This window comes from Lynx canadensis, chromosome B1 (genome assembly GCF_007474595.2).
Source record: "Lynx canadensis isolate LIC74 chromosome B1, mLynCan4.pri.v2, whole genome shotgun sequence".
NCBI classification, from domain to species: Eukaryota; Metazoa; Chordata; class Mammalia; order Carnivora; family Felidae; genus Lynx; species Lynx canadensis.
The window spans coordinates 184079290-184105257 of record NC_044306.2 but is presented as its reverse complement, the minus strand read 5'-3'; positions in this window follow the sequence as shown (position 1 = coordinate 184105257).

Genomic DNA, 25968 nt, shown 5'->3' with positions numbered 1-25968 from the left:
AAAAATAGCACTCTACATTTGCATAGCAGATTATAATTTACAAAGCAGTTTTGCATACTCATTATCTCATATGAGTCTCTCTACAACCATTGAAAAAAGTGTTTTTGGCAAAGAATGTTATGAGTGTATAACACCCTATTTTCTTTTCCTCCTGGACAAATGCAAGAGATTTTCCAGACTTCTTTGGAGTTAGGTATGTCCATGTTCTGGCCAATGGAATGAGCAGAAGTGGTTTATGCCATTGTCAAACCTGGTCCATTAAAAACTCTTACCCATTCCTCACTCATACTTTGACTTCCTTCCATTAACCAGTTGGTTGCAAAGAATCCAGAAAAAATATTCAATAACATAGGGTAGGGGTCATAAAGCCATGGCTATTGGGTCCAATCTGGCCTGCCACCTGTTTTTACATAAAAAGTTATATTGAACTCAGCCATGTTGATTTATTCACATATTGTCAGTGGCTGTTTTTTTGTGCTATAATGGCAGAGTTAAGTTGTTGTAACATATGGCCGGTAAAGCCTAAAATATTTGCTGTCAGGCCTTTTACAGATAATAAATGGTATGACAGATCCATAAAAGAGAAGGAGCCTGGGTCTATGAATCACTGTGTGGAATGCTGCAGGCTAAATACTCATCCTGAAATAATTTTGCATTGTTTTAAGCCACTGAAGTTTTAAGGTGTTTGTCTCAGTCGCTATCCTACATTTATTAATATAACAGTCATGTTTATTTGTTGATAAAGTAATGAGTCTCCGGAAAGTTAAGTTGCTTACTTAAGCACACAGAGTCAGATTCTAGTAGTGGTAGGCAGACTAGAATTTGAACCAGCCTAGGTATTTTAATTCCAATACAGTGTACTTTCAACATCTCAGATGTCACGATTGAACACGTTATATCAAAAACATATAACATAATACTATACATTGAATACCTAAATGCATAAGGTGTCATAATTTTTTCATGGTCAGAAGTAGTTAATGTGCCTCTCAAAGTACCTGATAGGATACAGAAAACCATACTGGAAGAAGGGATGTTGCAATATCCTTGTTTGTAAACTTTACAAAATTGGGACTTGGTGAAGTCAGTTGATTTCCAAAAATAGTGATATAAAAATTGTGATAATAAAGTAATATAAGCTGTTGCGAAGAATTAAAATTGGTCCTCAGATCATCCTCAGTGCCTCTCTTTCAGGCTATGTCAACAGAAAACACAAAAATACATATAAAAAAACCCCACAGAAACAACAACAACACACACAAACAAAGAACTTCCTTAAGGCAGGAATAAATAAGGGTCTCAAGAAAATCACTGAGCCTTCCACTGCTGAGTGTCTGGGTATCGCCATATTGAAGACACGATTCTGGGAATTTGGATTTAGGGAGCATCTTGGATGTTTGCAGTCATGTTGAAGTACTGTTAAATGAGGGACCAAGGGCCTTCTGTTGGGTAGAATCTGAAAGTCTAATCCCAATTGTCATTTGACTCTTTGTACATGTGGGGCCTACAACCTCTTCCTCTTTGGAGAAATTCAGAATTGATACGAGGAGCTACTTGAAGTGAGGAGAAACTGAGGGCAGTAGAGACATGGATTGTCAGGACTCTGTGTAGATGAGCTGGCAAGAAAAATCAGAGATCAAATTGTGCAGTTAGTCCCAGGGCTCCACGGGAGATAGGGTGGACCAATCACACACAAACAATTTATATTACTAATTTTCCGTTGTGCACTATGTTAGCATAATCTGAATAAAACCTGGGGTTCCACGAAGCCCAGTCTTACTGCAGGGTCGTAGTTAAATGAATATAGCTCAGCATTCTAAAGGCAACAAAAATAATTATGATTTTATTTGAGCAATGTCAAGGGGCTGCCCTTCATCTTCCATGACAGGATTTCTTAAATTCTTTTCCCTCACTTCTCTCCTCCTGGCTTGCCACAGTATCTATTCATGACCAACTTTTCTTTTCTTTACTGTCTTTCAGTTTTCCAAGAAATGCTTCGCCACATCCATTTCTGTGGGCCCTGTTTTTCCGCCTCTGTCCCCCTTTTCTTTGACAACTCTGAGAAATGATTTCTTAGTGGGTAGGTGGGGTCTGGTTTGAGCAAAGAAAAATAGGTTATATATACTCATACATTAATCACATTTGTCCCTGTTACATTAGAAAGGCAAAAATGGAAGGTATTTTGGGACAAATACAAGTAAATTATAAAGTCTTTGTCTAAAACCAACTAGCCTTTCACTGCATCTTTAGCAGAATTCATGAGCTGTATTGGATTGGGAACCAATAAGCCTTGATCACCTTTACTTTCAGGTTAGACATGGCCTTTGCAAGGGCCATTGAAAGTTACATGAGGGTTGCTTGAGAGCAGCTGTTAAACACCTAAATGATAAGGTACTATAAATCATTATTAGATAACATTCTAAAATATCTACCCACCCATCATCTATTCCAACCTCCTCTGTTGACTAAGGCATGGAGACTGAGTCTACCCAAAATGAACCAACTGGGAAAGAACGTCTATTCAAGCCAGATGTGGAACAAAGTGGTTCTGAACACAAGGCATTGGAACTGCCTTACCAGTGCCTATTGTCACGAAATACTTGTGGGATACATAAGATCAATATATCCCGGTGGTGATGTTTAGGGACCTTGGCCTTGACAGGCACACAAGCGTACATGAGGAAGTTGCATTGTTGGAGGTAATTCAGCTAAATTCATTGATGTCTGCAGTAGCTAAGAGACCCCTAAAAACTCAAGGTACACAAAATCGTAGGTAACAAAAGCTACTCTTCTCCTAGCTTTAAACGAAAGTGGTTTTGAATTTGGGAGCATACCATCATAAATCCCACGTAAGTGCTCTTCCTGTAGGGTCAAAAGTGGTCGACTATTAAGAGTTTCGTGTGGCTCAGTCTAATGCTTATTTCCTCCTTGGTTGAATTAGTTTGTAAGATACTTAGTAGTCTTAGCTAAATGCTCTCTTTGAAATTCCACTTTAGGGGAGGAAGCAGGCTTACTCCGGGGTCGAGTGTCGTGAGGATTTGAAACCCTGTTTGTGCATTTCCTATTGTGTTACCTTGGAAAAGACATTCTACTTACCTTCGTCGTCAGTTTTCATATCTATCAAATGGGAATTAAGTACTTATAGAGATCAGAGGCTTTGGGGGAAGGATCTGGTGCATCAGCCTGTAGGAAAAGAGCCTAGTACAGAATCATCACACAAGTAAACTTTGCCAGAAATGTGCTACCTGGGTTCACAGAAACCACTGCAGTCAGGTGACATGCGGGTCGTGAAGAGGTGGAGCCCACACTTCATCGGTTAACACCATCGAGAGCCCACTGAGCTCAGTTTGATACTCCAAATACCCTGGAGTGACTTCTCTCTGCTGGGTGTTGTCCTCAGGACTGGGGGGTGGAGGTCGAGGTCCTGGAAAAGTATCGCGCGTTCTTGGGTTTTCTCTTTAGCTTAAAGGGCACTTGATGGCATCCCAACGTGCACATGATGAATATGTGGGCACTGGGCACCCAGAAAGCACATTTAGAAAACATTAACAAATCCTGCTTGATTTGGTTTTGGAAAGAGACGTTGATTTAAATGGGGGAAAGTTTTTATTTTTTCTCTCTCAAGGTTATGTTTGTGAAATATTAGGCTGCAAAGCACGGGCACATTGTCATACATTTTCCTCAATTACGCCTTCTCCAGATGCAGCACCATGTGTGATCTTGCTCAGCTATCCAAACTGTAAAATAAAAGATTACCTAAACACTATCGGACCTGTAAAAGAAATTACTTGGCGAGTCATAGCTGATTTCTCAGGGCTTGTTTTTGTCTTTCAGCTGAGCAATTTCTTTTCCCTTGGCCCGAAATCCCCTAGATGGCGCTAGAGAATACCGCATTTAAGTGGTTTATATAATACCTCTAAGCAGATGAGGGGAAGTAATTTTTATTTTTCTGCAGATAAATGTTAATAAGGAGTTGAACAGAATGGAACGGAATGTGCAAGGTTAGTGTTTGTGCATTCTGTGGTTAAAAGGTAGACTACATGCTCCTTGCAAGTGAAAATCGGTCATTGTCACTGTAGATGTTTCAGAATTGATCTTTGGTATTTTAGTTAGAATAAAATTCAGTCGGTGCAGACAAAAAAGAGTCGTAGAAACAACAGAGATCCTAGGGCTGGTTGTTGGTCCGAATGACATTCATACCGGAGTCTTATAACAGTATGGGCATCTCACGGCAAGGTGGGGAGGGAGGGGTTTCAATGGGCGTCCTGAACTCAAAGGGCCCAGGAAATAGGTAGGTGACACGAGCGGCCCGGATGTAAAGCAACAGCTTGCGGTGGCATTTGTAGCAGAATTAAAACTTCCAGGCACGTGCGCAGGTGAAGAAATCATGCCCGCAGGCAGGTTCAGGGTGACCCACAAGGCTGTGAGCTCATTTTTGCAAATGTAATCCTGATAGTTTTTAGGACAGAAATCTGAGCTCACAGAATGACTGAATGATACAGTGAGGCCCCAAATTCCACGTCTCTGATTCCACTCCCTCCCCCTTTTAATTGCACCAGACGTGCCGGGGCTGTTTCCAGCACCTCGCGTCCTCCCTTCCCGAGTCCGGCAACCTCATATCACGTGACAGTTTGGGCACGCCGCGAGGCAAGTGGCCTGAGTGCCCGCCGCTCGAGTGACGCAAACCACAAGGCAGCTCGGTTTCTTCCTGAAGGAGACCCGAGCGAGGGCGGCTCCACGGTTTGCCGTCGTCATGGGCCCAGGACTTTTCCGTCTTTGTCCTCTGCCATCTTTTCATTCTCGGCGTTTGCCTCCGTGGGTGAAAAGTTGCTCGTGCAGCTGCGGACATCGCATACGGGCACAACTACGGCTGGGGGCTGAAGGGGACCGATTCCCTCCTTGAGTCTCTTGTACAATGTGAAGAAACCTTTCCCAGGAGCCCCCCCAGCAAACTTTTGCCCGCGTGTCATTGGCCGGGACCGGTCCCCCTGTCCACTACACCGATGAGTACCAAGGTTAAGGGGTCACCCAGCGTGCCCGGCAGCTCTCATTTGGGCCAGGTGCCCCTCCCCCAGTGGAAGGATTGGGAAATGTACAAGGATGTTGGTGGATTACTAAACGACGACACACCCGTGTGAGATATTTAGGACCCAGCGTGCAGGCACAAGACATGCGATGTTGTGGTCAGTCCCTTAAAATGAAAAATCACCGTACTCACTTAATAGTTTCCCTGTTGAGAATCACTGGAGCCCAGTCAGGACTTGCTGGTGAGTCACAGGGAAGGGGGCTGAACCATCGAGCCAAGTAGGACTTGGGCAACAGGAAGGAAGGGAGGTGTAACTACTGAGTGTACAATCAGCAACCCCTTCTTCCCCGTTCCTGCTCTGGTCCTGCCTTACCACTTTGGAAATTCCACCCGAATTGCCTGAGGGCCAAAGGCTCAAAAAAGGCCAGCCTCCCCTGATCTTCTGGTAATAGTCTACACTCAAAGAAAATAATATACAAATTAACAGGAATTTTCTGGGATAACATGAATGGGGAAAGAGCTGTTTTTCCTCTTCAAAACAAAATAAAATAAGAACAAACTGTGTTTTTCTCTGCCACTGGGCTGAGAATAGGAGGAAGTGGATAATTGGCGAGGACAGATGTGTTTGCGGTTGGTTTGATTTTTGCAGGGGTTCAGGGGTTGGGAGAATAAGAGAAGGGCATCGGAGTTTGTGCAGGTATCCTAAGCGTCACGGGGGTGAGTTAACAAGTCTGAGGCATTGGCATCGTTTTATGGTAAGAACTCAGGCTTTAAAGCCGTAGAGACTTTGGTCACCAAATCAGGCTTGTTGTGAACTATAGGACCTTAGGAAGGTCGCCGAAGGTCTCTGAGACACAATTATGGCTCTTGGAAATATGGCTGACAACATCTACCTGGAAAATTGTTGCCACCGTGGCATGGGACAGCAGAAGGCAAGTCGTTAGCACGGTGCTCAGTAAATGCCAAGTCCCATCTCCTCTGCCTGAACAGGACATTGTTTTTATCTACTCACCCTTGCTCCCCACAGAGGCTTGCAGGATTTAGCAAATAAAGGTACAGGACTCCCAGGTGAAGGTGAAATTCAGATACGCAGCAAATAATTTGGTAGCGTGACTATGTCCCGTGAACTTTGGGATATACTGGGAATCGCGCATTTTATCTGGCAACCCTATCCCCATATCCCCTCTCTTCCGTGAGTTCTGTCTAGCCAAAGAAAAAACAAATGAAGCCCAAATTAAATCAATTTCCCACTCACATAGATGAACCTTAGCAGGAACCTGAGAGACCAGTGCACAGCACCTACAGCTTTTTTTAGTGAACAAGCCCCCTCCGGGCTCGGGGGGAGAGGACTCTGCCGTGGCTGAGACACGAGCAGGTCTTTAACAGCCTTCTTCATCTTATGAACTTTGTGCTTTATCCTCTCACAGAATGTTTTTTTTTTTTTTTTTCACAGTTGGCTGTTCCATGTCTGCAGAGATCTGCAGTAAATACTGTACTATGCTGCTGAAAAGGGAGGAAAAACATTACCATCTGCATCTACAGCTTGCAAATTACAGCTTGCAATCACCTGCTATTAAATAAAGACACTTTAACAATATTTTGGGTTTTAAATTAGCAATTTACATCACAAGACTCTGAAAATACTAGTCTTTTAATACTGCAATTTGCTTTCCTTTTAACCAGGCATCAACATGTATTGAATTTTTTTTCTTAAAAAGCAATACAGGGTAATGTTTATTTAAACAATAGCCACCAAAGGCATGAGACACCCAGATGGAAATCCAGTAGCTCCCCATGCAGCGGGTGGCTTCACTGGGGGACCCCGATTGAGCCAGCAGCTCTCTCATTTACATCATGGGGGAACTGAGGCATTGCCTTTTTTTTTTTTTTTAAACTACCAGGCTATGTGTCATGTGAGCAAGTGGTCTCAAGCCGGGTATTAGAGGCCAAGTCTTTGTTTGAAGGAGACTTGAAGCGAAAAGGCTGGAAGGGAAAGACTTCAAGTGGGAGTATTTCTTTTTGTCACTTGACATCAAGGCTGAATTGGAGGGGACTGGCATTGGTGCAAAGCACAGCGGATGCAAAACGAGATGGGATTTGGAAAGGCACAAAGAGAGAAAGATTAAGCAGCTTTGTGCCTCACGGACACTACTTATATAGACAGAGGGTTATATCTATATCTAAATATAGTGGTTTGTCTTCAAGCTCTTATTATTGGACCTTTCTTCCCCTTTTCTCTTGACGTCTGAGTTAGGGAATGGGAAAACGCCAGGAGCTGGCATGAGTTGCAAAGAGATAAGTATAAGCTTTGCCGTGTTGTTGAATCACTGGGTTGTAAATTCCTTCACACAAACAAAACGCATTCTGGAGCATTAGGACTGTTAGCAGGCGGCCCGCTTTCCTACGTGTCCCCAGCTCTTCCATACATTCAGCTGCCGTTGACAAACAGCTGCTGCTCATAGCTCGCCCAGACTCAGGGCGGCTTTTCCTACTGGGTTTTCTTTCATCCTAAAAAAAAGAAAAAAAAACAAAAACAAAAACGGATACGATGCCTGTCTCGGTTGTTCCTGCCCTGCCATCTTGCTTTTTGATAACCCTAGACGCCTGGGTAAATCTTAAAGTCTCTCCTTTCCACGCCACGCTGAGCTTTGATTCCTACCCTTGAGATGTGCTCAGTAAGTCTTGGATGTTAGTACGCGTAGTAGTAATAAAGGTTTAGTGTGATGCCACACAAAATACTGGTTTGAAAGGGAAAGCACGTTGGAGGAAAACATTAAGCTGGCGGCTTGTTCCATGTTCCATGAGCGAGCAGTGGGTGATTGGTCTGCAGGTGTGGGCAGCTCTAGGTCCTTCCAAGGTGCCATTAATTATGCTGTTCGGCTCCACAGGTTGAGTTATGAGTCAAGCCAAACACGGCTCCGAGAGAGCCAGCGTGTGGCCGTTAGTGATTTACTTGGAAAGCGGCAAATTGAATGACTCTGAGCCTTTTCCAGTCCTCTTAGGCTTAGTGGTCACCTCTGACGCTATTTATCACCATATCTTGTTATCTCTGTTAAGGTCTGATGTTAGTTCCTCTGTTTAAGGATTAAATTGGTTTCAATCTAATCTCCTAAATAGAATTCAGATGACTGGGGGCCCTGCTCAACTCTTCCCTGGTCAGAAGGCTTTGCTCCGGTCCTTTTCTTAGGTGCTATTTATAGTACCGTTGGCTGATAGAACTGGGGTGGGGGGGGATAATGGCTAGATTTTATTTCGTGTTGATTACATACACAGTCTTTTTAAAGTCCTTTGGAAACGAAATGTACAACTTATCACCGAAGCTGCACACTGGAGCCATTGTCATTTGTTTAACTGGAACCGGTAAAGAATCAAATTCTGCCTTCAAAAGTATATACACATCTTTGAGTGACAGAAAAGCCCTTGAATGTGTATTGCTAAATGCTTTGGATTCGTGACCTATCTCATGTCTTTTAATGAATATTCTAAATGTGGATAGCACTTAGATATATTCATTGTCTGAAACAAACAAACAAAAAATCGACAGTGTCTTTAGATAATTAGACTTTGTTTTCTCAGTGGTGCATGTTGACTTTTATATGCGTGTTGGTCACAGATGCCGTGGGGTGATATGAAGAATATAGTCAGTCCTCAAATTCAGCCGCGCTTGGTGCAAAGGGGCTGGAGTGAGGATTGATTAGGATAGTCATGAGAGCCTTTTGCAAACTGTGGACTGCTATTTCTTGAAAAGTTATTTGAATTACGCAGTGAAAGTTTATCCTAGCATTAACCTCCGGGAAGAAGCCCAACACCTAACTTTGCTAGTTTTACAGCAGGATATTAGTGTGTTTTGTGTGTGCGTGCGTGCGTGTGTGTGTGTGTGTAAGTGCACACATGCATGCACTATGTGCAGGTACATGTACATGCATGTATTATCAGGTTTGTTTTAAACGCTTCTGTTGAATTGTCCTCATAAGTGTTTTCTCAAGTTCCTATGATAATTTCTTTTCAATTAGAAGACTGCTAATTTCTTGTTACTATGAAATGTTCTTGAATCATTTGGAAGGAGGGAGAGAAAAAGAGCAAACTAGTGAGAGAGCAATCAACTAACCTTTATGAAGACTTCAAAACATTTGTATGTGCACTTCCTTAAAACTCAGTAGCTCACTAGTCCTGACATTTTACAGATCCTTGGATGCTTGTTAACATTCTTCATATCCATTTTTATGATCTCTCAGCTGGAGAGAAGATGGTTACCTGTTTTAACTATATTTAAGCTTTTAGCTAATTAAGTAAAGATAATTTCATATGATGGGCTTTGCCATTGAGTTTACATTTTAAAGCGTCTCTCCCAATGTATCCACTCACTTAGGTTTTACATAATGAATTTGGCCCTATAGGACGGTAGCTGAGAAAAGCACATTTCAGAGCCACAGTAAATGGGAAGATGAAGAATCTTCAGTCCCCAATGCTGTCAACACTTTCAGCCCATCTATCTCTCAAGAATTGCTTGAAGATTGCCAAATTGATTGGCTTTTCTTTCACCTTTTAAAATTTTCCTTCTGTCTCCTCTTTTGGGGCGGGTAATGATCACAGAACCATAGAATTTCAATCTTAGAAGGTGTTTTAAATGTCATAAAAATCCAATAGTTCATCCCATGTTTGAATCTTTTATATTATATTCCTAACAAAGGGCTAACCAGGATCCTCTCAGATTCCTTTGGCCATGAGACACTCACTACCTCTCAAGGGAATCCACTCCATTTCTACACAGCACTGGTGGCCAGAAAATTATTTATTATGCTGAGGAGAAATTCCTCCATTGACTTTTGCTCTGTTCTTAGTGGATAGAAAAAAATACATGCAATCCTTTTCTTTCCCCCGTATATTGGAGGCCACGTGTGTGCCAAATATTTCTGATAATATAAGTCCTTATAGGATGTGATTTTGAGTCTGGATGTTCTGGGTCCCTCAGCTCTACCCATGCCATAGCTCACTGATAAGAAGAAGAATGAAAATAAAAGCTACCATTTTGAACTTTTAATAGGTGCCAGTTATCTTACAAATATAACCTTTAATAGCCACAATGATCCAAGTTCTGTATCGTCATCCTCCCTCTATAGAGAGAGAAACCAATGGTATATAGAAGGTGAACATTTTTCCCAAGGCTGTGTAGCTAGTAGTTGTCAGAGCCAGAATTTGAACTAATGTCTTTACTGATCCCAGAGTGCATGTTCTTGATCATACATCATAATCCCCTCTATGAGATGTGACGATCACCTCCTTGCTTACCCCGCGATGTAAGCTAAATGTTCCAGGTCTGGTTTGAACAATTCAGAATGGAGAAAGCTTGTCACTTACTTTACTCTAGAAGCGATGTCAAACCAAAGGACTAATAAGAATGAGGCCAGCCAGAGAAAGAAGAAGCTAGGTGATTAATAGGATGGCTTACGAGCTTTGGAAAAATTCAAAATGGCGAGCTTAGCAGGTAGGGAGGCAAGTCCTATACATGTAACGGCTGAAGCACAAAGTTGGCAGGCAAAAAGCCTGAAGAAACATAGATGCTGTTGTACAAATCCCCAGTGTAGGCTCCAATGAGAAATCCAGTTCTAAAAAACCACATTCTCTGGAAGCATTTTTAGGGACTGAGCTGTCGTGCTTGGTGAACTGCTCATTGTCTTTGGGGTGAGGACATTGAAGCCTGTGGGGGCAAACACCAGCACTCAATGTCTTGCCTGCCTGTCAGTAGGTTGGGCTCCTGGGGAGCCATCAGGCTTTATTTAAATTGACTTTGGAGGGAGAGTGTGGCTGTAAAGAAATAATCATTGAAATTAGACTTTTTCTGCTTTCCTAAGAAAATAGGGCCCTGAAAGTAGAAAAGAAATTCATACACATTAGCAAATGTCCTTAGCAAACAAAATGGATTTAAGATGAAAGAAAACAACAACAGCAAAAAAAGAAAGTCCTACTATCTTTTAATTGTTTCTTAACGGACTCTAAGAGAAGATATTATTGCTAAACATACTAAAGAGATGATTTTGTCAAAAACTCTCATTTTATATAAGGAGAAACTGAGGTCCAGAGAGGAGAAGTGCTTCGCCTGGTGCTTTACATTCAGGCCGGGACCGAGAAGAATGTTTGAGCTGGGTCTACTGATCACAAGACCTGGACTCTTTTTACCATACTTCCTTATACTTAGTATTTCTTTGGTGAAGCAAATAAATTGTATTGAAATGCACTGACAACAATGAACAGTTGGAAGATAGAAGTTTACATAGAAGCTTGCTGCGTAACCCCATGTAGAGTTCAGTGTTGGGTACATCTTCCTTGGGGATGATTAATGAAACTCTCAGGGAGGGATTTGTGGCAACATTATTCTTGCTAGCGTCATGGTTTTCTATATCTTATGACACCGTTTATGGGAATCTGGTTTCACTTAGTGTTGTCACCTTGAAATCTGAATCATAGGAGTGGGAGATGTATGCATTAAAAATGCAGGTTCTTAGGCTTACCAGCAGACCACATCAGAATATTGGGGGAGTGGTATTTAGAAATTAATACTTAACAAACATCTCTGATAAAGACTGTGCATACTAAAATTGAAGAAATTCTTGTGTTAGTCCAACAGTGTACTAATTTCCTGTGGCTGCCATAATAAATGGTCACAAACTTAGTGACTTAAAACAACACATATTCATTGTCTTACAGCTGTGAGGGTCAGAAGTCCAAGGTGGAGGTCAAAAATCCCGAATGGGTTTTGTTGATGAACTGAGGGTTGCTGGAGGGCAGGTGGGTGGGGGGATGGGCTAAATGGGGTGATGGGCACTAAGGAGGGCACTTTTTTGGGATGAGCACTGGGTGTTACTTGTAAGTGAGCAGTCACTGAATTCTACTCCTGAAACCATTATTACATTATCTGTTAATTAACTTGGATTTAAATAATAAAAAAATTAAACAAGAAAACAAAAACAAAACAAAACAAACAAAATGGATTTTGTTGGACTACAATGAACGTGTCAGCGGGGCTCCATTTCTTCGGGAGGCTCTAGGAGAGATCTGTTTCCTGGTTTTCCAGCTTCTAGAGGCATCCACATTCCTTGGCTCACACCTCCTTCCATTGCTTGGTCCTCTGCTTCTTGCCATCACATCTCCTTCTCTGTCTCTGACATTCCTCCTTTCTCCTTGCCCCTATGAGGACCTTGGTAATTTCATTATCCAAGAGGAACTCCTGTCTCAAAATCCTTAAACGAATCACATCAGAAAAGTCCCTTTTGTCATGCAAGGTAACATATTCATAGGATCTGGGGATTAAGAGGTGGACATCTTTGGGGAGGCATTAAGTTGCCTATCATGATTGGTGTTAAAATATTTCAGAGAACCAGAAAGGGGCTGAGAGGGGAATGTTAGGCATCAGTAGGGTCTCCTTCCCTCTCCGGGGGTTCCCTGAGATGTCTCTATGACTCTGAAGGGCATAGCTTAAGAAAAGCAATCCTGGGGCACCTGGGTGGTACAGTTGGTTGAGCGTCCGACTTCGGCTCAGGTCATGATCTCACAGTTTGTGAGTTCAAGCACCGCGTCAGGCTTAGAGCTTGGGGCCTGCTTTGGATTCTGTGTCTCCTCTCTCTGCGCCTCCCCTGCTCATGCTCTGTCTCTCTCTATCTCTCAAAAATAAATAAATGTAAAAAAAGTTTTTTTAAAAATAAAAGCAATCCTAATATATATGCTTAGTAAGGCCTCTACATGGAGAAATCTACTTCACTTAATATATCTTCATCGTCTTTCCAAGAGTTAATTTGCAATAATTACGTGGCCTTCCCATTCTCAAGTTTCTAACAACCCCATTCACACTTACTGCAGAAAAGAAATAAAACATGTCCTTGCTTTATTAGTGATAAAATCCCTGCTTTAATTGATTTTAAGAGAAAATGTTTGCCAGAAAGGGTAGGGGGCTTCCAATTAACTTTAAATGCCTCAGTATTTTCCAAAATTATTCTATTAAAAAGAAAACAAGCAGGTAATTAGTGGAATTTTTTAAGGTATCTTTTTCTTCTGTGGATCTATACAGCTCTGTCTCTTGTTACGTGCCTCTCCCCTTACCCAGCATACACATCGGTCCTTGGACTAACCTTGGCATTCTTTGTGAACGTTTCATTCTTTTGGCATTAATTTTCCTTTGAGATACTATTTGGGCTTTGACAGAACTTTGTAGGTGTTTCTGAATTAATTTAAGAAAAAAGTGGCCCTGGGTTATATATTTTAACTAATATATGATAGCAGTAAAAAGTTATCTAATGGGAAATTAACCAAATGTGGAGAATTCATTTCTTCTTTCTTAAAAGGGACCTTTGTACGTCACTGTATCAGGACACCCTAGGTCACCTGCCCCATAATAATACTCGGGAAGAGATAGATTTAATAATTGTTCTCAATGGTTGTATTAGTCAGCTTGGGCTGTCGTAACAAAATACCACAGACTGGGTGGCTCAAATGATAGAAATTCATCTCTCATAATTCTAGAGGCAGAAAAGTTCAAAATCAGAGTTCCCACAAGAATTATGAGAAATGAATTTCTTGGCTTGTAGATGGCTACCTTCTTGTTGTGTGCTCATATTGTGGAGGCACAGCCAGAGCCCTGGTGACTTTGCCTCTCCTTGCAAGGGAACTAGGACTACAGGATGAGGGCCCTGCTCTTATGACCTTATTGACTTCCTTACGTCACTTCCTCAATCACTTCCTTAAAGGCCCTGTTTCCAATATAGTCATGTGGAGGGCTAGTCCTTAAACAAATGAATTTTTGGAGGGCACAATTCAGTGCATCGTCTGCCTCCAGAGCATCACGGGTGTTTCTTGAGTCCTGCAAGACTTTGGCCATTTCATTATTTTAAAAGTGGTTTACATAATTATGACAAAGGGAAGAAGCAGAAGCACGGATTTTTAAAAACTCATGTCTTGTTCTTAAAGGAATTAGTCACCCTCGCTCCTTTGCAGTATGCGTATTAGACAACAGAAGAGTCCTGCCTTCAAGATCCCCCAAATTAAAATAAAAAAGCCATAACTGAATGTAATCAATGTCCATCATCCAGATACCTCCATCTCAGGAAGCAGTACTCATATCACATCCACCAGGCTTGGCTATAGACGATTTTCTCCGTCCTCTTCTTTCCTAAGATGGGCAGGGTAGGGATGGTGTTCGTTGCTGCTCAGGCTTATGAAATTAAAAAAGAGAATTTACCAAGAGAGCTCCTAGAAACCGGTGAGGATGATATTGATCATCATTAATTTTACTTCTGTGTAAAAGCTCCTTTGATTGACACTTATCTTCGAGGGTTCTGAAAACGTGAGGCAGGCGAGCAGGAGACGCTCAACCACAGCCTGGCGTGACTCTTGTAAAAGGAAAGAGGGAAGGAGGGATGGTTGGGAAGGAGTCTCAGATCGCCGTGCCATTCTGCGAGTTTTGGCCAGGCTGCTGAGAATCTCCTGGCAGACTGCCCATCAGGGAAGCTGCATTGGGTGCAAATTGTCCCGCGCTAGTCCCCCCAGCGGTACCGTCAGTATAGAGAGAAGCCCCTGGGAGAAGAACATGGTCTAGGTATAAAATTCTGTGGCATGTCTGAAGCTGTGGTAACTGGAGGCTGTCAGCTCCTCATGCTTCTCATAACAGGTGTACCTGAAAAGAAATCTGAGAAGCTCACCTTCACGGGCTTCTTTCATGATCTACATTCTAAAAAGAACCAACTGATCGATTACTCGGAACATGGGAAAGAGAAAGACATATACCTGGATCTTTGGCCAGAAATCCCTGAAACAATTATATCTACATCTATCTATCTATCTATCTATCTATCTATCTATCATCTATCAACTATCTATCATCTATCTATCTATCTATCTATCTATCATCTATCTATCTATCTATCTATCTATCTATCATCTATCTATCTAAGCTTTCTTATTTGTAAGTAGTTCTCTCTTCTCTATGGCAAGGAGGGGACCGAATGCTACATTTGAAAGAGTAGAAAGTGGCTTTATGTCAGTCAAAAAATCTGTTTCCCAGCCTGAATTTTGCCAGTCTCCAGGGAAACTCTTATCACTACAAAGAAGTAATGGGATTCATCTGACAACTACCAACTTAAACTATTTGTATATCACTTGCATTGAGGAAATAAAAGAATTGTTTTCTGAGAAGGGTAAAATTCCTGGTCAAACTTTTGTATTTTAAAGTATCCCCTTTCTCTATTTATATGGGCCTCTAAGCTTGTCCCCAGCACTACTAAAAAACATAGCACATAAAGAGAATGGAACCAAATCTTCTTGGTGACATGATTCTCCTACTCTAAGCAAAGAAACAAACAAACAAGAGTCTCTGTTTTCATCCTTACTTTTAGTTATTAGGAATAAATTGCTAAAAATTAAATTATATATATATGTATGCCTACATATATATAAATGTATATATATATATATCTAAATGCTATATAAATAACTGAATAACAAATAAATATAATAATTAATATATAAATATAATAAATAACAAATGAATGGATAGACAAAGTTTGAGACTATGGTTTTAGTATGGGTGAAAGAAAAGAGTTGGGTATTATAATTACATTATAAATTTAAAAAATGACACAACTCCACAATTGGAGAAATCATGGATTGATTTCTGGGGGGTAATATGATTGAATAATAATCTGCACATCTCAGCCTAATACTCTGAGAAAGAGCCTAAAGAACCAGTCCCCAAAGGTGCCAGGTGCCTAGTGGCTGGATGCTATAAGAAATGTAGACATCTTTCTATGTTGTGGAAAGAGCACTTACCACCAAGTCAGAAGATAAGGATTGGAGTCTGGCTCTGCCACTAATCAGCCTTATCCCTGAACAACTCACCTCACTTCCTTAGACTCGGTTTTCTCATTCTCTTGGTGAGATTAAATGTCCCTGAATCCCCCAGCAGTCTGGAAACTCCAAGAAACTCAACTGATGAGAGTAGGCTTTTGTTGCAATGGGCTGTGGGAGAGCCCTGGAGACTATAGCTGGGACATACTATAAAGAAAGAAGCCAGCTAAGGATGATGTGGACAAAGGAGAAAATTGACCTACTTGGGGAAATATTGCAAAAAGCTGTCCAGAGAATCTCAAAATGATTTTCAAATAACACCAAAGTATTCCCAGGGAGGCTTAGGGCAAGACAATGCTCTGCTATTTCAGAAAAGAAAATATATACTCTGTTCTGTGAATTTGAATACAGTCAAGGACATACATCATAAACCAGTCTTGTCAGGATAAGGTACCTTCTGAGAACAGTTCTTTTCTGGAACAAAGCTCTGTGAAGTATATGGGAGCATGTAGTACTTTGAATATTATCTCTGCTCTAATTTAAGGGTTTTTTTTTTTTTGTAGGAGTTTTAACAGAATTAAGTTCAGATACTATGAATATTACACATGGTAATGGGAGTCTTTGAAAGTCTTGTGATAAATAGTGTTTTGGATATGATGACTTCACCAGTTGATTACAAGCTTCATGTATTCGCCAGTGCAGTCAGAAAAGAAATCTTCCTGACCTACTATGTTGCTATTGGGTTCCAGGACTACAAAGACGAGTAACACAGGTTCCCACAAGTATATTTGTGAAGAATGTAGGTTGAAAGAAACTGCATTTAATGAAAAAAGTAACTGGTAATTCAACAGTTTGTATGCATTCAGGAGAAGTGGAATGATAACTAGAGTTTTTGAACTCTTTGGTAGCCACACTTCCTGTCATGACAATCCCATGGAATAAAGAAAATCACTACCCTTTTTATCCTTGCAAGTAGTATTTTAAGTGCTTTTAAAATAACAAGCTTAACTTAATAGGGCACATGTTCATGAAACATGATGTCAGAAGGAAGACAGAAACCATATTTCATGCCTTTACTTGTTCTATGGACATTTCCTTTCTTTCATCAAAATTTTTAATGTTTTTATTCATTTTTGAGTGACAGAGAGAGATAGAGTGCAAGCGGGGAGAGGCAAGAGAGAGAAGGAGACACCGAATCTGAAGCAGGCTCTGAATCCTCAGCACAGAGCCTGACATGGGATTCAGCTTGAACTCACCGACCACGAGATCTCGACCCGAGCTGAAGTCGGTTGCTTCACCAACTGAGCCAACCAGGGGCCCCTGGGCATTTCCTTTCTTGATTTAAATTAGGGTCAAACCCTGTCTTGCAAATGACTGACTTACTTATAGGATGTCAGCCTACTGGGCACAGGCTCTGGGGGTGGGGGCGGGGGGGGGGGGGTGGGTTGAAGGACAGCATTGTTTTCACCTTCTGATTTAATCCTTTAAAGATTCTGCTCACAGATTTGAAGATTGGTTTTTGCAAAGGCTTCCAGGCTACTATTATTTGACCTCTTGCCGTCATCAATTTGGATCACCCCTTCTTGGAGTTCTTTTCTTCCTTGGTTCTATGACTTCTCCTGACTCCTCTTTACCTCTCTGTTTTCAATCTCTCTGGAAGATCCTTTTCCTTTGCCTCCCTCTTCCCACATGGGCATTCTTCTTTTTGTCTTCAAATCTGTATTTGTTTTCTATTGTTGCCATAACAAGTTACCACAAACTGAGTTTTGAGTATGGTGTTGTGTTCCTTCAACGACATACATGTATTATTTTGTAGTTCCTTAGGTTAGAAGTTTGACATTGACCTCCCCAGGTGAAAATCAAGGTGCCAGCAGGACTGTTTCTTTCTGAAGGCTCTAGAAAAGGTTCTGTTTCCTTACTCATTCATTTTTTTGACAAGAACTTAATTTCTTGTGGTTATGTGATTGAAATCCTGCTTACTTGCTGGCTATCGGCTGGGGCACATTCCCAGCTTTTAGAAGCTGCTCATATTCCATGGCTCATAGCCCCCTTTCTCTATCTTCAAAGCCAGAAATGGAAGGTTGAAACCCTCTCACACTTTGAATCACCTCTCCTTTCATTTCATCTCTCTCTGACCTTAGGAAGGAAGCTTGGAAAGTTTCTATGTTTTTTAAGGACTCGTGCAATTAGATCGGGCCCACCTAGATGATCCAGAATACTCTCCCCATTTTAAGTTCCATGACCTTATTAACGTCTGCAAAGTCCCTCTTGTCACGTAAGGTGACGTATTCATAAGTTATAGAGATAAAGGCGTAGACATCTTTGCAGAGCCATTATTTTGTTTACCACAAAGTCCAAAATCAGATTTGTTATCAGATTTTGTACACTATACTTTCTTCTTGCTTCCATATCAAACCTGTACTGCATATATCAAAGTCTGTTACTAATCGACAACTTCAGGCATCATCTAGATGTTTTTGCTTTGTCACATCTCCCCAAAATTTGACCAAGTCTTTTCTCTGCTAGATAACTTTCAATGGTTTCCACTATCCACAGGATGAAGTTCAAAATCTTTATTGTTTGCCTAAAGATTCTGATCTGTTTTTTTCCTGTCCATTCCTGTGACTCTCCCCCACTCCACCTCTTCCTGTTCCTGTGACTCTCCCCCACTCCACCTCTTTCTTTTCCCACATTTTCATCTATGTGATGCCAAATTTTAGTACCCTGATTTACACTTTTTCTTTCCATCTGGAACATATCTCACCTTCAGCTGTTCAGTGACTGTCTTCCAGCTTAAAATGCTCTTGGAACCGACTTCTCTCTTGTCTTTGACTACGAGCTTCATGCTAATGGCCCCCCCATTGAACAGAGATTTCTGCCATAACATCTTTTCCATTCTATTGTCCTAACTTTGTGTGTATGTATATGTCTCTTGCTGTTTATCTGTAATGTCACAGAACAGAAGGACCTGGAATTATTCAGTTTTGTATTATAATTGTCTGGGAGAGTGCCTGGGAAATATGTGATGCCCAATATATATTTTTGGAATAAATGAATAAATCAGTGGATGAATAAAAATAATTTGTCCCTTGAGGAACTACCTATTTTTCATAAAAATCAATTAAAGAGTACTTGCTTATAGTCTAGCATTATTAAGCACTTATATCTATTTATTAAGGAAGTGGTTTATGTATGGCAAATGGGTTATCATTTTTGTGAACTATTGGTGAGTCAACATATTTAGCTGTATTTTATTTCAAATGCCTAACACTGAGTTTTATACTCAGTATACCTTTTGGAGGCAAGGAGCTCAATAAATGGTTGTTCAATTGAATTTTGCCCTGCTTCTCTTACAGGAAACATTGGTTGGTGTGGCTGAAGTTGTGGAACACTGCAGCTCCTGTATCCTCATCATCCTGAGAATCTAGTTGCCTGGGTTTATAAGGTCAGATTCTTGGAACATGAAAACCATGGATTTTCATGGATTTAATTCCTGTATTTCAGTTCTGCCTCAGGCACCAGTTGGTTATGCAGATAACTTTAGAGATTACACGTCATTGTTCTGAAACTATTTTACTGTTTGTAAAACAATGCTTTTAAGTATCTGATTTTTAAACCCTGTCACATTTTCTGCCCGCTAATAAGATTTTCTTGACCATTACTGTGTGACTGGCATTGGGCTAGGGTCTGAGAGTCATTCGAACAAGTATCAATCATGGTCCTTGACCTCAAGGAATAATGTAGCTCAGGGGTTAGAACGGTTTGTTAGAAAGAGAGGTAGTTTGGTAAATAAGTTTGATGCATAGCTTAAAGCATAAAAAGAATACTTACATTCATTCGTGGCTTTTATTCTCCTACTTTCCACCTACCTGAGAAGGCAAGCTACTTGGCTTCTAGTTCTCTCTTCGTACACAGGTGTACAATTGCTTTGTACACAATTGTTCAATCTTGAATTAGGAGGGTGGAAATGCAAATTTGCAGCAGGGGGTGAGAGATGTCAGCTGTGAGTACATGGAATGAGTGTGCAGCTGAGTGGCCTGGGCTTCCAACGGAGACACTAGCTGGGATGGTAGTGAATCAGTGGTGAATCAGAGCTCTGGAGATCACCCTGGAGAACAAGAATGAGTCAAACCTCCTCTTGCCTTTCACTACATTTGAAAGAGCTTTGGCAAAAGTGTGTTTCAGAAACTAAAAAACAAAACAAAATGAAACCAAAGAAAAGCTTTCTTACCAACAGCAAGGAAACCCACCCCCCAAACACACACACACACACACACACACACACACACACCAGAATATTCACTGTGGTTTAGAATGCAAAGGCAAAACCTGAAGCTCTGTTCTCATTGAATTGTTAAGACAAATCGAGATCTTTTTCAGCTCCGTTTTCTTAATATCGATTTTGTTGTTTATTGTGCTTGATGGAATGACTGGTCTGATTCAGTCTAGCTTGGAAGGAGTATGCTGACATAAATGGTTGGGTGGCTGACACTGACAGGTACCCATTATACATCTTCCCCCTGAAATCAAGTTCTCAATTAAAAGAGCACTTTTTTGATCGGATGATACCCAGGTGATCTAAAAAGGATCTTAAGGAAAAAGAATGAGATAGAGCAAAGGAAAATAAAAAAAAGACCATTAGTAGGCAGCTCAAGAGACCATCCAAGTGGAGAGGAGGAAAAAATTGCAATTTTTCTTATAATTTTTAATTCGGCAAAGGAAGCTTTATCGATGACTCTCTTCTCTTGGTGGTGTCAGAATTGGAACAGGAAAAGAAAAGGACTCAACGTGATGATGATACTGCCTCTCAGAGGGAAGGCAAACCAAGGCTTTGATCCGGGTATGTGCCTTTTCTGTTTTAAATGATCGGTGCCAGGGTTCTCTTATTGGAGCAGATAATTGAGACCTCAACTGGATTTGTGAGCTCTCTGATGGGAAACTTCATCAATTCTACAGCAGTGTCTTCGACTGGGAAAAGAGTAAAAGATTCCTCATAAACATAGTGATGACACAATTATGCTTTTGGAGTGGGTGCCACATTTTCTCTGGTCATCCTTTCTTTTTGATACAGGTACTTCTCGCCCCTGCAGACACATAAAGTTCTCATAACGTCCTCCCTATCTAACAGTTTGGGCGTATTGGGAAGTATTAATGGGGAGTCCCTGTTCTTCACAAAGCCAAAGCAATCATCCAGTTTTAGAGATAAGAATAGTTTCTCCCATTCAATGGCTTCTTTACCCCCATACTTTGTGCTCTGTAAGCAGGCATTGGGCCCCATCTGCCACCTGAAAAAGGTATTACTCTCCCTAACCCAAAGTACTAAGGTTACTGATGTTTCCAACACCAGTTAAAAGCTTCCAGAAAGGCAGAGAACGATGATTATTGCATTTTTCTCTGCTTGGGCTGGAGATAATGAGCCGCTTCTGGTGCCCTTTTACATGCATAATGCCTATTGATGTCAATGAGAGCCTCATGGTGTGCAAAAGCTGTTAGATCCCATGTATCATCTTGAAAATAATAAGGACAAAGGGATGCCCTTTTTTTTTTTAACTTGGCAAAGAGAGTATCTATGGTTCCAAGCCTCTCTAGATGGTCCCAATTAAGAAGAAATAATTTTCCTAGAGAGGTGTGGCTGCCACTGTTTCAAGGTGAGTTTTTCATGAGGAAGGGATAGAACAGTTTCTGAGACTGTTTTAGGCTTCCAAGGTCGCTCTTCCTCAGAGACATGATTAGGAAGCATTAGCAGACGTCTCAGAGATTGATCAAAAACATATAACTTTATATACTGGAAGGGAAATGAGGAAAGTGAAAAAAAGAGCAAAAAGCAAATTTCTTTTTCACTTGTGGGAAGCGAATGGCTTCTTTGGGAAATTACTTCACTCCTTTGAGCTTTTTGTTCCCTCTTTTGTAAAGAGGGTTTGAGTCTGGATCTGTGTTTCCCAACCTTAGTTCACTGTTGGTATAGCTTGGGGAATTTGTTTTTCAGAAAAAAAGACAAGGAATAGCTTTATAGGTTCCTCTCTGGGAAATTCTGATTCAGTAGATCAGGGATAAGTCCTGGAATCTGAATTTTAACAAGTTATTTTGATAATTATGTAAATTTGGAAAATCCTTGTAGATGGTTTGAATTCTTTTTTTTTTTTTTTAATAGTCTTTATGCGTTAGATTATGGACTGGACTTGTCTAGTTAATGATTGGACATATTGGGGAGATCATACTCTGAAATTATGTCTAGCTACTGATTACACTGGGCACTAACAGGGCAATTTCAGAGGTTGGGGAAAAGTCTAATCTGGCAGATGGGACATTATACTAGATGTTACAATGGAAGGTAGCAGACACTGATTCTAGTGAGGTAATGGAGGAATCCAAAGAATTAGGCAGAGAGGGAAACGCTGGTGTATCAGCAGATATTTGATTTCACAGAGATTTCCCAATGCCTCATACGACACCAGTCGCTGTCCCTACATTATTGCTTCAAACAAAAGCCAGGAGCTACTCTTGATTCCTCTTATACTTTTGCATCTAAGCATGACCAATCCTTCACAAGTGGGACGTATCTACCCTACTTCCGACATACAACCTGAACTCGACTGCTTCTCACCCTCTTTAGAACTGTGATCCCAATTTAAGGCCCCACGTTTCTTACGTGAACTTCTGTGGTAGCTTTCTAACTGGACTCCTTGTTTCAAATCTTGCTTTTTCAAATCTTCAACTCCTTGCTTTTTTTTGCCACGCGATACAAAGGGAGCGGTATAATCTTTAAAAAAAAAAATAAAAACAAATTAGGTTATATCACTTCCTTATTTAAACTGTGATCAGGGGCGCCTGGGTGGCGCAGTCGGCTAAGCGTCCGACTTCAGCCAGGTCACGATCTCGCGGTCCGTGAGTTCGAGCCCCGCGTCGGGCTCTGGGCTGATGGCTCAGAGCCTGGAGCTTGCTTCCGATTCTGTGTCTCCCTCTCTCTCTGCCCCTCCCCCGTTCATGCTCTGTCTCTCTCTGTCCCAAAAATAAATAAATGTTGAAAAAAAAAAAATTTTTAAACTGTGATCAGATATTTTTCTAAATTCCTCTTCAATTCAGGTTATAGGTGGAGGGTCTATCTTCTCAGTAGATAAACTATTTGAGAAAGCTTTAGGGGAGCATCAAAGGTCGCTCAGTGACTAAATGAAGCCAAGGAATATCCCTTATTTTATTTTCTGGGTTTTAATTTTTTTTTTAAATTTATTTCTGAGAGAGAGAGAAAGAGAGAGAATGGGTGGGGAAGGGGTAGAGAGAGAAGACACAGATTATCTGAAGTATGCTTCATGCCGACAGCAGTGATTCAGGTGAGGGGGCTCAAAGTCACGAACCATGAGATCACGACCTGAGCCGAAGTCGAACGTTCAACTGACTGAGCCACCCCGGCGCCCCATATCCCTTAATTTATAAAAATAACGGTTTTCTGAATTCCCTTCTGCTGTATTGTCTTTGCTGACTCATAATTAACTGAAACCTCTGCACATAAGAAATCTTCATCTTTCTTAATCATATCAAGCAAACTCAGGAATCTAATTATGCTCACAGCTTTTCATAAATGCAGTGGGTGTTCTGCAGTTTGTTGTTAGGAAAACTTTCTCAATCAATTATTTATAGTGACTTTTCTTTTTTCGCTTTTCTAAAGTCTCTTTTCTTCATTAAACAGTGGATTAAGTGATCAACGGTAAAAGCCAGTCAGGCGGAGTGCAGGGAAAGGCACATGGGAAGAGGAATCGTAGGTGTGAGGGCAGGGACATGTGAGAAACAGTAAGACAAATTCAGGGCAGTGCAAGCCATGTGGCGTCCTCTGAGTGAGCAAAGAGGACGCTACTGGAGGAACTGAGGGAAGGGAAATTGGGGATATGGACAGGTGCCAGGTCAGGAAAGGTCTTATGAGCTACCTCAAGGAGTTTCTTTTATGATATTTATGGAGAGCCGTGGGAGGTAATTCAAAGAAGTATGATGATAGCATCTGAGTGTGGAAAGCCCTTCCTGGCATCAGAGTAGTGGGAGGGATGGTGGGTGAGAGTGTGAGGCATGACAAAACGGAAAAGGTAGACTGACAAGACGTAGGGAAGATTTAGTACCAGGCAATCTTATGGACTCTACCTTCAACTTATAAACAGAATGTGACCAATTCTTACCATGTACTGTTACCATCTTATGATAAGACATTGTCATCGCCCTCTTGGGATACTAGGATAGGCTTCTAAGAGGTGTCCTTGCTTATGTATGTGACTTTGCTCCTTCCATAGTTTATTGCCAACAGAGTAGCCCGAATGATGCTTTTAGAACATACATTATATTACGTGGCTCCATTCCTCAAAATTGTCCAAGGGCTTCTCATCGTACTCAGAGTGAACATTGGTCATTGTAGCAACTGCAAGGCCCTACCCCCAAATAATGCCGAGTGATCACAGTGACCCCCTCCGGTGAGGTCTGCACTAAACTCCCGCTGTTCTTTCAAGACGCTAGGCATGTGCCTTCCTTAGGACCTTTGCAATGGTTGTTTCCTCTACCTAGAATGCTCTTCCCGTAGATATCCACACACAGCTAATTCACTGATCTCTTTCTCTTTTAAAGTATTTATTTACTTATTTTGAGAGAGAGAGCAAGTGGGGGAAGGGTAGAGACAGAGAGGGAGGGAGACTATCCCAAGAAGGCTCTGTGCTGTCAGGGCAGAGCCTGACTCCGGGCTCAAATCCACAAAACATGAGATCATAACCTGAGCTGAAACCAAGAGTCTGTCACTTAACTGACTGAGATATCCAGGTGCCCCTTCCCTGATCTCCTTTAACTTGACTCAGATGTCACCTTTCTAAAAGGTTATACCCTACCCTGATCCCTCTTTTAAAATTGAGATTTGCTGCGACTTCCTACCCTGAGCACTCTAGATCCCCCCCTTACCTTGCTCTATTATTTCCCCCTAACACCACTCCAAATATACCATAATATTTACTGACTTATTATTTTGTTATCCATGTATTTCTATATTTCATTCTGTAATATGAGCTCCATGGACAGGGATCGTTTCCAGTTTTATTCACTGATACATACCGTAAGAGCCTTTGTGAGGATGGCTGACTTGAAAACAAAAAACAAAAAACAAAACTGTAGAAATGGAAATGGTGAGACTTCCTAAATTTTTTTTTTTTAAGAATTCAAAGAAAAGCATTAAAGAGACAGCTATTGTTTGTAATTTCTCTCTTAGGACTTCCGACTTTTGGGAAATCTGACTGCAGTGTCAGCTGGTTGCTTTCATAAGCAATTAGAACCCCAAGTGCTCTAGCTCCGGGGTCTTGGATTTCCTCTCTGGCTTTATCCATTTCTTTCCCACTCATCCAAACAGCGTGGCTATACCAAGAGTGATTCCCATCTAACCGTGTGATGTAGATCGGAGGGGGAAATCGTGTCTACAAGCGATAGTTATTGAACGATCATTATGTCTCGAACAATTGATCCTCACAACAATCCCATGAGATAAGTGTTAATTATTATTTTTCCCTTTATATATGGGGAGACTGAGGCACAGAGACTAAGGCACTTGTGTGGGGAATAAGCCTAGAAATCCCCCGGGCTAACACCAGTGGGTTAACAAAGCATAAAGAAGTACAAAGCCATAGGATGCTCACACCCGAGTTTGGGTAAACAAGACAAGGCAACCAAGAATGGGGGGGGGGTGCAAAGGCACCCAATACATAGGTCTATGAAATAACCAAGATTAGATATTCAGGGTGGAAACACCCCCCAATTTAGTACTGTAGCAGAAAGCTGCTTTCACAGGAAGGAAGGACCAAGTTAGGTAAACAGGTAAATTGGGCTATAGACACCTGCACTACAGGTGAAGCAGCCCAGAGGTGAGATGATTAACAGGACAAAAGGTGCCTTGTTAACCCTGAGGTCACATGTCCTACCTGTCTCATCCCCCAGGCTAGCTAGATAAACAGAGGTGGTGCCTCTTATCTGCTGTATACAACCTTCCGCCCCACTGCCCGGCATCAGGATTTTGCTTTGTATTAACCCAAACCCCCAACCCCATATATCTTTAAGACCCCCTTTCCCACATGTCCGCAAGTGAATGTTCACAGATT